We start from the raw sequence: 15946 nt of genomic DNA, 5'->3' as shown, positions 1-15946 counted from the left end.
TCTGGCTCTCTTTTCGGGAGGAATGGACTGGGTTATTATCTTGCTTAGCCCTTTCACACAGTTTCTCTGCCTTTTCTCTCCCTTTCGCTCCCCTCCTTCTGTCTGCCATGTGTTTACATCTCAGCCTGAGGAAGAGGCAGCTAACTTGTCTATGGCCAGTTGGAGTGGTCACCTCTGGGAAGAAGGGTGGGCTGGGTGGGGGAGGGAGCATCACACCAGTGGTAGGGGCAGTGCTGGAGGGGACCCAGAGTTGTCTCAGTTACCCACCTAGGAGGGTAAGAACAAATGTTGCCTTCCGCTATGGTGGAGAGAAGACTGGCTTTAGAGACAAAAGGCTGGCTTCAAATTCTGGACCTGTCACTTTCTCAGGATGTGGTTTTGATCAAGTGTTTCGATAGGTTGGATGAATCAAAATGAGGCAATGTATATACAAGTAATAAAAATCACCAAAATACCCCTGAAACAAATAATACATTATATGTTAATAAAAAAAATTTTTTTTAAAAATCACCAAAAGTCATGCACGTGTAAAGTGATACTACTCGTTGTCAGGGGTCTGGTACTTTGAGGCTCTTCCAGAAAGCCTGTGAACTGTTGGTTTTGTGTGACATTTGGTGGGCCATTCTAGTCCTCCCTAACCAAGCTCTGTTGCTTCAGAGAGGCTAATGCTGTGAACGAGGAACATGAGGAGCCCTTGACAGGCCACTTGCATCAAAGTGAACACTTCCTTCTGGAAGCTTAAATTTTCACTTCACCCCTTTTGGGAAGTAGGGACATGAGTCATAATGAGTTAGCAAGTGGCTTTTGTGAACAACAAGAGGTTTTGTGAAATACAGCCCATGTGACCAAAGGCATGTATAGTAGAGTTTCCTATCGCTACTCTAACAAATTTGTAGTGACTTAAAACAACACAAATTCATTCTCTTAACATCAGGAGATCAGAAGTCCAACATGGGCACGATGGCCTAAAATCAAGATGTCAATAGAGCTGTGCTCTTGCTGGAGGCTCAAGGAGGGAGCCTGTTTCCTTAACTTCGCCAGCTTCCAGAGTGTGCCTGCATTCCTTGGCTCATCGCCCCTTCCTCCATCCACAGAGTGCACCACTCCCACTTGCCTTCCATCTGTTTCTGCCTCTCCTGCCTCACCGTCTCCTTCAGAAAGACCCTAACAACGGCAGTGCTCTGGCTCAAGATGCTGAACTTAGTTACATCTGCAAAGTCCCTTTCACCCTGGAAGGGAACGTATTCATAGGTTCTGAGGATTAGGACGAAGGTATCTTTGGGGGCCATCGTTCTTCTACCATGGCACGTATGTGCATGTGTAACACTCTTGGTCTGCATGTCCTCCTAGTTTGTGATGTTTTACACAGGACAGAGGTCTACCAGATCTCCTCATTTGTCTTTCCTATACCTAACTCCTCAGTGGTTGTCTCGTCGCCCTCATCATTCCAACCCCAGCACCAAATATTCATAGCTAACCTTTGCTGAGTGCCTACTCGGTGCCAGGCAGTATTTTAAAACATTATATGTGCACTATTTTGTTTATTCTTCATAACAACCTTATGAGATAGAAGCTGTTATCATCCCCATTTTACAGACGAGAAAACTGAGGCACAAAAATTTTTAAGTTGCCCAAGACCACACAGCTAGTAAGTGGCAGACCCAAGGGGCAAACCCCAGGCAGTCAGATTCCTGAGTCTGGGTTCCTAACCAGCACCCACAGTGTTGATGTGTAGCTGGTGTTTAGTAAAGTTTGATGAGTAGCAGAAGGAAACAAACTTGAGGTCCACAGAAATGACATGATGTCTTTAGATTACATAGAACTGGGGTCAAGAAGGCAACTTGATTGGTTTAATATGTTTAATCTCATTGGTTTAATCTCTTACTGGGCCCAAATAGTTGCAATGTGGTTGGCTGTCTACTGGTTTCGTATAGAGTTACAGTGATATCGTCACCCTTTCTGAAAGCATGTGTATGTGTTGTGTGTACTACCCATCTCAGCTCCAGACTTTGAGAAGACAGGCAGAAGATTGTACTCAGGAGTTTACAGAATACCATGTCCCTGGCAACCATGTCTCCTGGCCACTATCTGTGTTACAAATTGAACCCTCCACAAGAGACACAGGAAGCGTGCTCCTATTCCCGTGGCCTCTGTAAGGGGCTCCTTGGACAGAGTACATAGTAGTTTGCCTGGTACTCATTTGAATGAGACAGTGCAGAGCCCGACTCTTCAGTGCACAATAAATGGTAGATATATGGTGGTCCAGATCACTAGCTTTGGAATCACAAGGTTGTATGGGACGCAGGAGGGGACTCTGGGTGAAAGTTAATGAGCCGTTGTAAATCTTTGGTGAGTTCCTAAGTTCTCTTCCCAACATCTTTAAGACTTGGGGCCTAGAGATAATTTAAGTAGCATTTGGTTGATTGGGTAAGCATTCTGGGGAGGGCCAGGGAGATGAGGGGAGTTGGCTGCGGCGTGTGGAATGGCTCTTCTCCTCCGTACAGAACCACACCACTCCTGCCTTCTGCCTGGCTCACAAGTACTCAGACCCACTCCCCTTATCAGGAAGAATCCCTAACACGTCAGCACAGTGGTGATGATGTAAGGGGGCCCTGGGGGAGTCAGCTTTTAGGTAGGTCTGATCATCAAGATGAGCTTTTAGGGACCTCAGACCTCACCCAGACTTTCAGCAACTTCATGCATCAGGATTGAGGAGAACGTTTGAAGTTCTTATCTTCCTGCAAATGTAAGATCACAGGCTTTCAACTGTAAGGTTGAACAGACAGCCATAACCCCTTTGCTGTCTGGTTGCTTCAGGCACCACAGACCTCCGGGTGTCACTTCATCCATCAGGCCTTGGCAGGGAGATGGCAAGTGTGCTTGTCTTGTTCTGGCCTGTGGCTGGCAGCACTGCGGGCCAGTGGAGTGGGGAGGTGGGCCAGCCGAGGAAGAGGGGCTGGACACCAGTAAAACCGCTTCAGCAAGATGGCGTGTGTCCTGCGTGACTGGTGAAGGCTTTCAAATTGAATGACTCTCAGGGGACCTTGGGTAAACAGAGAAGGTTGCTGTTCGCTAGACAGCTGATTCTGAAAGATATGGAAGATAAAGGGGCACATCTCACTTGAATTTCTTTTTTAATTTCTCCTTTCCATCTTATGCATTGTGGGGAACTAGCCACTGTTTTTCTGAGTTGACCCGGGAACCAGGTAGTGTGGGGCTACATATGTTTAGTCAGAAGAAGATTTAAAGGGGGTATGGGAGATGTTGAGGCAGGGCAGAAAGAAGAGCCTGTTAATTCAACAGAAACTTACTGAGCAAAGACTTTGTGCCAGGTACTTGGGATTTGTGCTGAGCGCTAGAGGGACCGATATGAGTAAGACCCCGTCCCTGACCACAAGTTGCTCTCAGGCTCTTGGGCAAGATAGACTCAAGCAGAAGACTGCAATATCATGTGATAAGATAGAGAGGGTGGAAGGTTCTATGACTGATTGTAACTGAGCTTCCCTCTCAGCCTCCTCAGAAGGACATAGGTTGGAGAACATATCTGAAATCCCTGCAGGAATTAGGTTTGGCCAGCCTGGGATCTGAGGTCTGTGGGGAAGGATATGAAATCTGAGGGCGTCCTTTATGAGGAAGCTTCTGGATAGGTGCTTTCACATGCATGATTCCACAGCTCTGACAGTAAAACAGATCATTTCCCCTATTTAAAATATGGATGGGTTGGGGGGTTGGGGTAGGTGGGTAATGAGCATTAAGGAGGGCACTTGGTGTAGTGAGTACTGGGTGTTATATGCAACTGATGAATCAGTAAACTCTACCTCTGAAACTAAAAAAAAAAAAAGGAATAAAAATAAAATAAAATATGGAAAAAAAAAAAAAAAAGCCTACAGAAATGCACCCAAAGCTATTAAAGGGTACAACTAGGCAGTCCCAGGACCATGCACATACAGATAGCCCAGAGAGGGAGCTCAGTGACTCCCAAGGTATTGAACGGCCCAGAGGTAGGAAGAGCAAGTGGGAGGTGGACCTGACCTCCAAGCCTGCTGTCTTTAAAGTGCCTTTGTGCCAAGTCTCTGGATTCTCTGAACATCCCCTTTCCAGGCATCCCTTTTGAAGCAGCCCCACCAGGGTTGGTTAGGAACGCATTGTTCACACGCAAGGGCTGAAGGGAGTAGTGTTGAACTCAGGGAGTCGGACAAGGGCCTTGGAAGGCGTGAACCTCAAGCACTCACTTGTTGGGCACATACTTACTGATGTGTAATCAATTCTGGGCATGTGATCACTTTGGGGCAGAGGGAGTGGGCAGAGACTCAGAGAAGCAGCAGTGAGCCACATGCAGAGGAGATGGACAAGTCCAGTGTAACCAAGCCAGGACAGAACAGCCCCCCTGAGAATAGGAAAGGAAAGAACTTGTAAGGAGGATGGCTTTGAGTTTATAACTCAGGAGGCTGGAATTTTTTTTTTTTTTAATTTATTTGAGAGAGAGTGCGAGCGCATGAGCAGAGGGGGAGGGGCAGAGGGAAAAGTAGACTCCACGCCAAGCAGGGAGTCTAATGCGGGACAAGACCCCGGGATCATGACCCGAGCCGAAGGCAGACGCCCAACCGACTGAGCCACCCAGGCGCCCAGGAGGCTGGAATTTAAAGCCATAAAAGAAATAGCCTTAAGTGAGCCTTGAATTCCTTGCAATAGAAAATTCCAGAAGGGCTGATGTTCTTTCTGTTGTCACTGCAGTTTCTGATGATGGGGAGAATGTATGTTGCAACACTTTTTGCTAAAGAATCCGAGGTTATTTCCTTGTTTGGTTTTCTTTGCTTTGGAATTGCCTTTTTCTACAGAGGGAGTTTTCTTCTTTAAAAGAAAAAGAAGAAGATCACCATCAAGGAGGAAGTACTACCATGTTTCTTTAGCCTTTCTCTGCACACTGCTGGACTCCTGCCAAAATATTGGGAGTACCATCAGAGAGCTGTATGTCAGGGTGCAGAGCGCCTCTTTCTCCTCCTTGCACCAATTTCCTGTTCACCGGGTGGTTTTGTTTGTTTGTTTCAACATGCAATTATCGGGCTTGCTCGCTGCTAGGATCAAAAGAAAAAACGATGCATAAGGAATGGCCCCTGATGCCTCGGTGCTCCCAGTCTAATAGGGAAGACTGAGAAGTGATCAGATAAATGCACTGCACTCTGCCACATGCCCAGAAACAGAGAGAAATGTAGATAGTGCTATGGAACAGCACCGGAGCTAGCAAATAACTCTGCTTGGGGGTCCGGGGTTCTTCCAAAGATCTGGATGTTGTCAAATGCATTCATATGAGGTCCTCCAGGGTGTTGGAGAGAAATATCATTTTTGAAGACTATTTTTTTTTTAAAGATTTTATTTATTTATTTGACAGAGAGACACACAGCGAGAGAGGGAACACAAGCAGAGGAAGCGGGAGAGGGAGAAGCAGGCTTCCCGCTGAGGAGGGATCCCCATGCAGGGCTCCATCCCAGGACCCTGGGATCATGATGTGAGCCGAAGGCAGACGCTTAACGACTGAGCCACCCAGGCGCCCCTTAAGACTATTTTTTTAGAGGTGTTTTAGGTTCAGAGCAAAATTTAGAGATTTCCCATATACCCCTGCCCCCACACATGCCCCAGCCTCTCACATCATCAACATCGCTCCCCCGAGTGGTACCTTTGTTACAACTGATGAATCTACATTGACACATGACAATCACCCAAAGCCTGTAGTTTACCTTAGGGTTCGCTGTTGGCGTTATATATTTTATGAGTTTGGACAAATGTATAATGACACGTATCCATCATTATAGTATCATACAGTGTATTTTCATTGCCCTAAAAAGCCTCTGTGTTCTACCTATTGCCGATTCATCTTCCCCCCCCCACCAACCAACCCCTGGCATTCCTCCTCCTGCAACCACTCCATAGTGTCCCCTTTTCCAATATGTCATATAGTTGGAACCGTACACTATGTAGCCTTTCCAGATAGGCTTCTTCTACTTCATAATATACATTTAATGTCCCTCCATGTCCTCATGGCTTGGTAGTTCATTTCTTTTTAGCACTGAATAATACTCCCTTGGCCACAGTTTATTTATACATTCACCGAATAAAGGACATCTCGGTTGCTTCCAAGTTTTGGCAGTTATGAATACAGCTGCTGTAAACATCCGTGTGCAGGTTTTTATGTGGATATAAGCGTTCAGCTCTGGGATGCCTGGGTGGCTCAGCCAGTTAAGCGTCTGCCTTTGGCTCAGGTTCCCAGGGTCCTGGGATCGAGTCCCACGTCAGCCTCCTTGCTCAGCGGGGAGCCTGCTTCTCCCTCTACCCTCTGCTCCCTCTGCTTGTACTCTCTCTCGCTCTCTTGCTCTCTCTGACAAATAAATAAATAAAATCTAAACAAACAAAAAAAATAAGTGTTCAGCGCCTTTGGGGAAATACCAAGGAGCTTGATGGTAAATACCATTTACAATCATCTTTTTTTGTGCCAGTCGATAGCCTCAGCACCTTGCATACACTATGTCAGTTACTCTTCACTGAAAATCCATGCAGTTGGTAGTAATAGACCCATTTGCAAATGAGCAAAAGGTGATTGAGCATGCCTCATGAATAATGGCAGAACTGGGTTTCTTTTCTTTTCTTTTTTTTTTTTAGAGCTGGGTTTCTAACCCTAGCGTTTCTGACTCCGAAGCCCTTTCCATTAGACCTAGAGTCAGGGTGCCTCAGTTTCTGCTTTCCTGGTTTATTTTTGTTCCTGGATGACAGCTTTAAACTCACACACAGAGCTGTAGCACCCTGACTGGCAAATTAACGTTACTGGCAGCTCACCCAGCTGCTGTTTCCTGTGTTTATAACCCACATTGCAGGAAGGTGTTTTAAGAGTTGTTTCGAGTGTTGTGTCTGCTTCTCCTTGCGAAAGTGTGGATGCCACTTCTGAGAGGGGGGAAGGTGACACGGGTTGCTCGGTGTTGGGTGGCAGTTCCCATTGGGTGGGGATTTGGAGAAGAATGCGCCTGTCCCCGGATGAGATCAGAGGCTTTGTTCTGTTTGGTCTGCGACCATGTGGTCTCAAGAAGTCAATGGACTGTGAGGTCAAAGTTCTAGAACATGCTCTGCGGCTGATCTTTCCTGTGACTCTGGGTAAGACGGTTTACGTCTGCTTTGCCCATCTGTGCAATTAATTATCCGGAGTTTCCAGGAGTGCCTCTGATGAGCCCAGGACCATGTAGATCCAAGGGCCCCAGACAAACAGGATGCATTCCTGGCCCCTGCGAATCCCTCAGATGAGAAGAGGGGCAGACAGATACAGAAGCAGTGGAGAATCACCAAACAAGGAGGTATGACCTGCTGCCAGGGCAGCTGGCTTTCTTCCAAGTTTTCAAAGGACCCTCTTGAAACTGCAGGGTGTTTGGAACTTTTTTTTTTTTTTGAGCTTCTTAATTAGAGACAGCTAGTAAGATCTTACTTTTGTTGTGAACCTGCTGTGTGTGTGTGTGTGTGTATGTGTTTTACTCTTTTGTCCATCCTGAGGGGATTAGTAAGTAGTGTTTCCATTTTACTAATGAGAAAAGCCAGACAGATCAATTAAAGGCTTTTTCCAACTTGTAAGTGACTGCACCAACATCCCCAGGTTAGTCTGTTTTTGGAACCTTTCCCTTTGTAGAGCCCCCACCAAGACCCTTTGAAGATTTCATTTTAACCATTCAAGATACCAACAAACATTCATCCGCTGCTGAAATGTCTTCTGCTTCTCTTCCTTTGGCTCCCTGCTCTGTGTTTCCAGGTATCCACTTCAGTATCAGTCAGGAGGTGATCACCATCTGATTGCTGCCTGTCTTTCCAGACCCTCGTCCTCACCTTCCCCTCTGCCCCAGTACTCTCCGTAGCACTCAGCTATCTTTGACGGCTCAAGTTCCCACAATTTTAACACCCCTGGGGCTTGCTCAATTTTGTTAATCGATGAATCAACGAGTGCCTTCTTCCTGGGTGCACTTTTCTCTCAAGTGAAATCATAAACGTCCTTTTCACATATGCTGCCTTTTGAGAAAATTTCTCAGATTGCATTACCCGTTCCTCACGTCTCGGCCAGGCTCTCCCCACTCCCGTCCTGAAGCAGAACGAGCGCAAGCACACGGCCTATGTGTACATGTGCGCATGCGCATCGTTGTGCGCAGCCCCAGCCCGTTGGATGCACCCCATCCCATGCCTCTGTTGGAGCAGTTTGCCTAGCTCATCATCGTTGGTTTACCCCCTCTCCCAGACTAGAGTGTCTCCTTGGAGTGATGGTGTCTTCGTTTTTCCTGTTTCCCTAGCACGTTGCATGGTGCCTAGTATCTAGTGAGCACTCAGTACGTTCGTTCCTTCATTGACATTTATTATTTCTGCGCCCTGTACTACGTGCTTTGGAGACAATGACAAGCAAAACGGGACTGGTCCCTGCTGCCATCATGAGCCTAATGAAGGTTCGTTGGAGGAAACCCAGCTTGATCAGATTCCCTGTGAAGGAAGGCTGCGGTGTAGTCGGCTCGGGCTGCCGGGTCGCAGTGCCGCGGGCTGGCCAGTTAAACCTCCGTCAGTTACTCTCTCACTGTTGTGGAGGCTGGAAGTCCAAGATCAGGGTCTGGCAGGGGTAGGGCTGTGGCGAGGACCGTCTTCCTGGTTTGCAGATGGGTCCGTTCTCACTGTGGCTTCAAACGGCCTTTCCCGGGTGGGTGCTTGTGGGGGGAGAAGTGCGTCTGCTGGTAGGACAGAATCCTATCAGATCTCTGCTCCACCCTCGTGAGCTTCTCTAACCCTCATGGCCTTGCAAAGGCCCCATTTTCAGGTACTATCACGTTAGGGGGTAGGGCTTCAACATATGAATTTGGGGGGTGGGGGAGAGGCACAATTCAGTTCAGTCCATAGCAACTCTCACCGACCTTCTGGAGAGAACAGCTCTGGGGATTTAGGGATGGGAATTTTAGGTCAGGTGGAGGAGGGGTGGGGAAGATGCCCTCCTGAGCAGGTGGGGGCGCACTCAGGGTGGGTTCCCGTGCCCTCCACACCATCCCGTCCTCCCTGGTCATCTTTCCCCAGGCCTCTCAACTAGCTGGGCTGACGGAGGGATTGCTGCTCCCTCCTCTTCTCTCCACTGTGGCTGCCCTCAGCCTGCAGTCTGTCTGGCTGATCCACATTCCTCTGGCTTCGGGTAATCAGGAAGGAAATCGAAGCCGCAAGAAATGAGAAGGGCTGATGCCTGCAGCCTCAGGATCTGTTTCCCAGGCCTTCTCGTGGAGCGCTTATCAGCACTGTGCACAAGTCAGGCCCAGGACGATGGACTCCCTACCTGGGTGCCGAGCCTGCCGGTCCTGCTGCCGGGACCGGCGCTGCATTCCGGGGGGTATGTTTTCAGGAGCTGCTCCCTGGGCTCAGAAGTTCTCTGTACTCCACAGAATGGCCAGCCCCGGGAAGAGGCTGGCTATTCCCAAAGGCTCTAAGGATTTCAGAGCACAGGCTGAATTCCTGTCTGTCTGAAACACTCTAAGTTGAACTCCTCCATCAGTTGCAACAGAGGGCATCGATTTCTGAGGCATGGCTTGGGGAAAAGAAAACACCACACCAGGATTCAGAGAGGGGAGGCTGTAGTCCCTGCTCTCCCCTTGATTTGCTGGGTGATCCCGGACATTTCTGTTGTCCCATTCCATGTTACACATGTTATACCCCTGCCATGTGCCAAGAACTGGGCTTGGTTCATGGACAAGCAGGAATACGTGAGATGACCTCTGCTTTAAGGACCCAGGTCCCGCGGCGTGTGATTCAGGCTGTGAAGAGGGAGATGAGGTACGAAGGGACCTCACTACAGGGCCACTTAACTCAGCCTCAGGGAATCCGGGAAGGCTCCTCTCAAAGGAGGTGCCACTTAAGCTGAAGCATGAAGGACAAGAAGCTGGACAATTGGCCATGTCCAGGGTGGAAGGATGGGGAGACGAGAGAATGTTCTAGGCAGAAAGACCAGGGTGTGCATAGGCGTGTGAATGAGAAAGCCTGGTACATCGGGGAGCAGGAGGCACACATGTGTACGCGTGGGAGTGTGTTTTCGGGTATGTGTGTGAGAGGCATGGGGGGGGTGGTAACAAAACTGGACAGACTGGCAAGAATCACGTAGTAGTAAGTCTGAGTTTATTTTGAAGGCTCTGGAAAGGCCCCAAAGGATGCTGAGCGAATCATCGCATCCCCAGATCCGTCTGACTGAGCCTAGCCTTGCCACTCAAAATGGGGGTCCCCAGACGAGCGGCTCAGGCAGCACCCGGAGCTTGTTAGAAATGCAGAGCCTCTGCTCCACCCCAAACCTGCTAAATTAGAAACTACATTTTAATAAGATCCCTAGGTAATCGGTATGTACTTTAGCTGGAGACCTACTCGTCTATGGTAAGGGTCAGCAAACTTGATAAAGAGCCAGAGAATAAATATTTTCAGTTCTACAGGCCACAGGGTCTCTGTGGCAACGACTTAACTTCATGGCCATCCTGTAAAAGCAGGCAGATGATATGTAAACCAATGAGCATGGCTGTGTTCCAATAAAACTTTATTTATGGACACTGAGATTTGAACTTCATGTTATTTTCACCTGTCACAACAATATTGTTTTGGTTTTGGTTTTTTACAATCATTTAAAAATATAAAGCCCATTTTTTGCTTGTGGGTTCTATGTAAAGTAGGCGGCAGACTGGGTTTGACCATGGGCTATAGTTTGCTGACCCTTGATCTGTAGGATTCAGATCCTCAGCTTTCACATAATACCTCCTGACATTTATGCTTTATTGTGAAAATCCAGTGAGCTGGAATGACATGGAAATCCTTATTTTCAGATGAGGAAATGGAGCCCAAGTGGGAAAATGACTTTCTCAAAGTAACACAGCTACTCACTGGTTAGGACTCAAACACAGGGCTGCTTACTTCCAAGCAAATTCTTGTCCTCTACTCCATGTATAACCAGTTTGAAAGGAGAACTAGAGCCTTATCTTCTTTCCATAACATAAGCAGAATAAGCAAAGCTTAAAAAGCAAATTACCTTTTTCTTTCTGATAAATTACAAACAATTCATTACAGGCTTTTTAATGTCAAAGCCAAATGCTGTGAGCAGCTTGTCCTGGGAAAAGGTATTCTACAGAGCAAGATCCAAGGCTTTTCAATACCCAAAATAAGATATTGAGGCTCTTTTTTTTTTTTTTTAATTTAGCAAAATAAAAGTTAAAGTAGGTGCTACTCCATAAGAAATGACGTTTGGCTAGAAATTATTTCATGTATACCTATTTGTTTTTATTTCAAACTTGTTCATTCATGGTAATTAATGGGTTGTTCATTACAGTCATTATTTACAAGCATAATAGAGTGAATGAATCGAGTCGAGTGTCCCACCTGTTTTCTTACACAAAACTGGAGCAAGCCTAAAAGATTTTTATTGCAAAATCCAAGACATTATAAATGTTTTTAATCCACCAATAAATTCCACATCCATAAATACATATCCCCAGCTGTCACCCTTCTCTTTGCCCAGCCTGACTCCTCGGTCCAACAGAAAGTCACTCACAAAAAGGAAATGGAGTTCTTGCCTCCTTGTACCTCTTGTGCTTTAGACAGACAATGATGAGATTTAGAATATAGGTCTTGGATAACTCAAACTGAAGACTCCACTCTGAAACCACATGTGCAGCGAGGTCCTCTGGGATCATGACTGAGCACACCTCTAAGTAAAGTGGGGTCCAGGAAAGTGGGAAAGTGAGGGTCTTATCAGCCATTATAATAGGCATGGGTTTGTATGCATCCTCCAACACCTGCACACACATACACTTACGCACGCACATGCACGCATGCCCATGCATGCATGCACACACGCATGTCCCTCTTGCTAGCTTGATCCCTGTGGTTGGAAAAAAAATATGCTTCTACCCAGAAGCTGGAGAAACTGGTGAGCTGGCTGAGTGCCGCGGGGGATGGGGACATAAAGAGACAGTCATCTGTTGCCATCATGCAACCACCACTGGGTCAGAGCATCCTGGATGCTCTGCTTCTGCTTGAGAAGCCTTGTGTGCTGAGTGTGGCAGAAGCAAGGCTGATTCATCACTGCCACCCGGGGTGGCCCAGCTGTCAGAACAGGAATGGCCCGTCTCCCTGTCTCCGTCTTTCCTGCCCTGTGCAAAAAGCGACCGGTTGTGAATCAGCTGCCCAGACAGAGCCATAAGGGAAGCCCAAAGGTTAGTGGGGAAGACAGCGGAGTGCAAATCCTCCTCCCCAAGTAGTACCCTGCTGACTCACTTTGAGGCCTTGAACAAATTGCTTTTTCTTAAATAATTAATTTTAACAGTGTTCATTTATTTAGTACTCGACTGTGTGGATGGTACAATGGAGCCACGGTTCAGACCCAAGTGTCCGACCCACCACTTCATGCTGCCTCTCACCTCCCCATACGAGATCCCATCTTATCTGCACACCAGTTCTCTGATATGGATGGGAACCATATTCCCATTTTATAGATGAGAACACTGAGGCCCTGAGAAGTTCACTGATCCCAGGTGTGGGGCAAGGAGGGAATCTAAACCTTCTGACTCCAAATTCCATGTTCTGTCCAGTTTGTCTTTCCTGAGCATTTACTTTCCATATGAGAAGTTTTGAAATACTTCTTTCTCCCTCCATTGGTTCCCGGAGTCTGAGATGTACATCTCTATCTAACCAGGAGCCTCTCTGGGGAAGATGTTGATCGGGTCTCCGGGGACCGACTCTCCTCTCATTCTCTCCCGGCAGGACTGGAGGAATAGCCCTGCTGCCTACAGCTTGCTCCCCACACCCCCCCTCAGGAAGGGCCGCCACCCGGTCTGGACAACATTGTCATAGGGAGCCTGCTCCATAGGATTCATCAGAGGCATCCTGTAGGGATCAAAACTTTTATAAACTACCGATTTTTTTTTTTTATTTAATGGAAGTTTTCAAACTTTTATAAAAGTAGCAAGAACAGTATAATGAAAGCAAATGTATTGAGCACTTCCTACTTGCTCTTATAGCATCTGTACTGTGCACTACCTGCCCACTCTTCTACTCCAGGTTTAAAAAATTAATTCCTAGATATCGTATCATTTCATCTGGATGTATCTCTTAAAGATTATAACTCCTTTTAAAATATAACCACAGGGTCATTATCACACCTGAAAAATAATTATGTAATATCAAGTATGTACTCAGTGATCACATACCGTCTATTGCCTTATAGTTTTGGGGGTGTTTTGTTGTTGTTTTGTTTTTTTAAAGATTTCATTTATTTATTTGACACAGAGAGAGAGAGAGCATGCAAAACCAGGGGAAGCAGGAGAGGGAGAAGCAGGCTCCCCGCCGAGCAGGGAGCCCGATGCGGGGCTCGATCCCAGGACCCCGGGATCATGACCTGGGCCAAAGGTAGTCGCTTAACCGACTCAGCCACCCAGGTGCCCCTTTATAGTTTTTTTTTTTTAATAATTTTTTTGTGTGAACCAGGATTCAAATAAGGTCCATACTTGAAAAGACACGTATGCCTCTTCGTGTGGCTCCTTTCTTTTCCCGCCCTTCTCTTATTTTTTATTTGTAATTTTTTGGTTGACAAAACTAGGTCATGTGCCTGTAGTTTCCCATAGTCTGGATTATGCTGATGGCAGCCCCAGGATGTCATGGAACATCTTTTTCTGGTAGTTCTTACAAACTGGTAGTTAGATCAAGTGGGGACTATTGATTTTTTCAAATTCCGATATAATGAGCATACAGTTATATTAATACCAGGTGTACAGTATAGTGATTCAATAATTCTGTACATTACTCCGTGCTCATCACGATAAAGGAATGATCAGTTTTTATGTAGATTTCATTTGGATCAAAACCTCACCTGACCAGGAACTCTTGGTAAGACACCAGATACAACACAAGTCCTTATTGGAGAAATGGGAAAGTCACTGAAGAATAATGTAAAATGGGGTGTTTGTCCTATTAAACCAACTGGCAAAGTGTGTCCTGTGGTCTGTGTTCATGTTCAGCACATCTACTAAATTGGCTACAGATACAAGATTGGCCAATGAGATGTGATCTTGTGAACAAGCGTTTATTGAGTACCTACTATGTGTCCTCCATGACAGTAGGTGTTGGCGCTTCAGACTCAAATGGAGCATAGCCCCGGCCAGGGATGCTTTTTCTCTAGTGAGTGACAAACCAACAAGTCGGGGATGATGGTATATCATGGAAGCGCTGTGTGGAGTTCTAGACACCAGAGCTTCGGAGAAGGGGGAGGTTCGTCTCACTGGGTGATGTGAAGCTTCCCTGAGGAGGTGACATATCATGAAGGATGAGAGGCAACAATTTTAGAACTGAAAGTATTTGGTGCAGTTTCCTAGATGTGGAAAAATGGAGAGGAAGTGAAGGGATGCAGGCCTGTGTTCCTTTTTAAAGATTTCAACAAGGATTCCAAGCCGAGGCTAGAAATCTCAAATAACTGGAAAATCATTTGTCTGGATCTCTCATGCCTTAACTTTTTTTTTTTTTTTTTTAAGATTTTACTTATTTATTTGAGAGAGAGAGAGAAGGAACACAAAGCACAAGAGCTGGGGGTGGGAGGAAGAGGCAGAGGCACAGGGAGAAGCAGACTCCCCACTGAGCAGGGAACCTGATGCGAGACTCGATCCCAGGACCCTGGGACCATGACCTGAGCTGAAGGCAGACACTTAACGACTGAGCCACCCAGGGGCCCCTCTCATGCCTTAACTTTTGTGTCTCATCAACATTTCATCGTGTTGTCACTGTGCCAAAAGTATAAAGAACCAACACATCCTCATGTGCCCCGATCTGAAACTGCGCATCTTGTCCTGGCAAGGTCAAGGATTAGAGTTTGCTGCCAACATTCCTGGGGCCTCTGAACAAGAAGTTGAGGAAGGTGAAAGCCCCCTTGCGCCCGCAGTGGGAGGATCACTTATCTTGATCTTGTTTGCTTGCTTGCTTATTCTCTGCCTACTCTCCTGCCAGAACGTAGTAGCTTCCTGAGAGCAAAGATCTTGACTGTCTCCCTCATCACTCTGATCCTACTGTTTTCCAGAAGAGTCCACCAGAGCATGTGCGCCGGAATATCGTACAATCCGTCAATGTGTCCATCTTTGTCTACTTCCTGCTTTTCTCCCTGGGGTGGTCTTTCCCTCTGGACATTTCCACATGTGAGTTCTCCAGTGTGCAGGCGGAAACAAGACTCACGAAACGTAAAATGTGATAAGCAGAAACATCTCCATGATCATGATGGCACCTCTCATTGTTCCAGCACATTACAGTTACGAGGCATTTCTGTTTTTGTCGTCGTACACAGCAGCTGTGTTAAGGTGAGGGCAGAACAGGTACTGTCACCACCATGAATGGATGAGGAATCCAAGGCTCTGAGAGACCGAGTTGCATAAGGTCACTGAGGCAGGGAGAAGTGAGGCAGCCTGGAAACCAGGCCTGCCCTGCGCCTAAGTCCGCACCGACTCACCCGTAAAACACTGCCAGACCATCAGGCATATCTCCTTTCTCTGCTCGTGGAAAATAAAGACCGACATAAAACAGCTTTCATCCCAGGCCACTCAGAAGGCCCTCCGGGGAAATCTGAACCCATCTTCAGCCTTAAGTGGCTTAGAGTTTTTAGGGGAACATAATATTTGGGGGCTGCTTAAGTGCCCAGCAGAATGTCTGCCAGAAGAAGCCTAAGTGGATCCAGGAGAAGTAGACTTTGTCTCCATCAGGCTGAGTGAGGTCAAGTCAGAGACAAATGCCCACAAAGGAAGAGTATGCAAAAAACTGGTTAGCATGTGGCCTGGTGTAGACACAGCAAGACTCACATCCAGGTCTGTGAGGAAGGGCAGAGTCCTGCGGTGGGGCTCGGAGCTGGTGGCCCTGTTTCTTGCAGCTGGTACTTTGGGATGCTGTGGGCTGT

General features: G+C 47.0%; 1 protein-coding gene across 6 annotated transcripts in view; it reads left to right on the top strand.

Annotated features, from left to right (window-relative positions):
- UBASH3B (ubiquitin associated and SH3 domain containing B) overlaps window positions 1-15946 on the top strand; it is a 139125-nt gene that overhangs the window by 12710 nt on the left and 110469 nt on the right. Inside the window, exon 1 of one of the 6 annotated variants that reach the window (XM_078058845.1) lies at window positions 6920-7337. The exons of the other annotated variants lie outside the window; for them this stretch is intronic. The gene's annotated coding sequence lies outside the window, so the exon portion shown is untranslated. Of the gene's footprint in view, window positions 1-6919; window positions 7338-15946 lie in introns of those variants that run through there. 6 annotated transcript variants of the gene reach the window in all.

Source organism: Halichoerus grypus, chromosome 11 (genome assembly GCF_964656455.1).
Source record: "Halichoerus grypus chromosome 11, mHalGry1.hap1.1, whole genome shotgun sequence".
Lineage (NCBI taxonomy): Eukaryota > Metazoa > Chordata > Mammalia > Carnivora > Phocidae > Halichoerus > Halichoerus grypus.
Note: the sequence above shows the minus strand (reverse complement) of the source record. Positions and strands in the feature narration are given on the sequence as shown.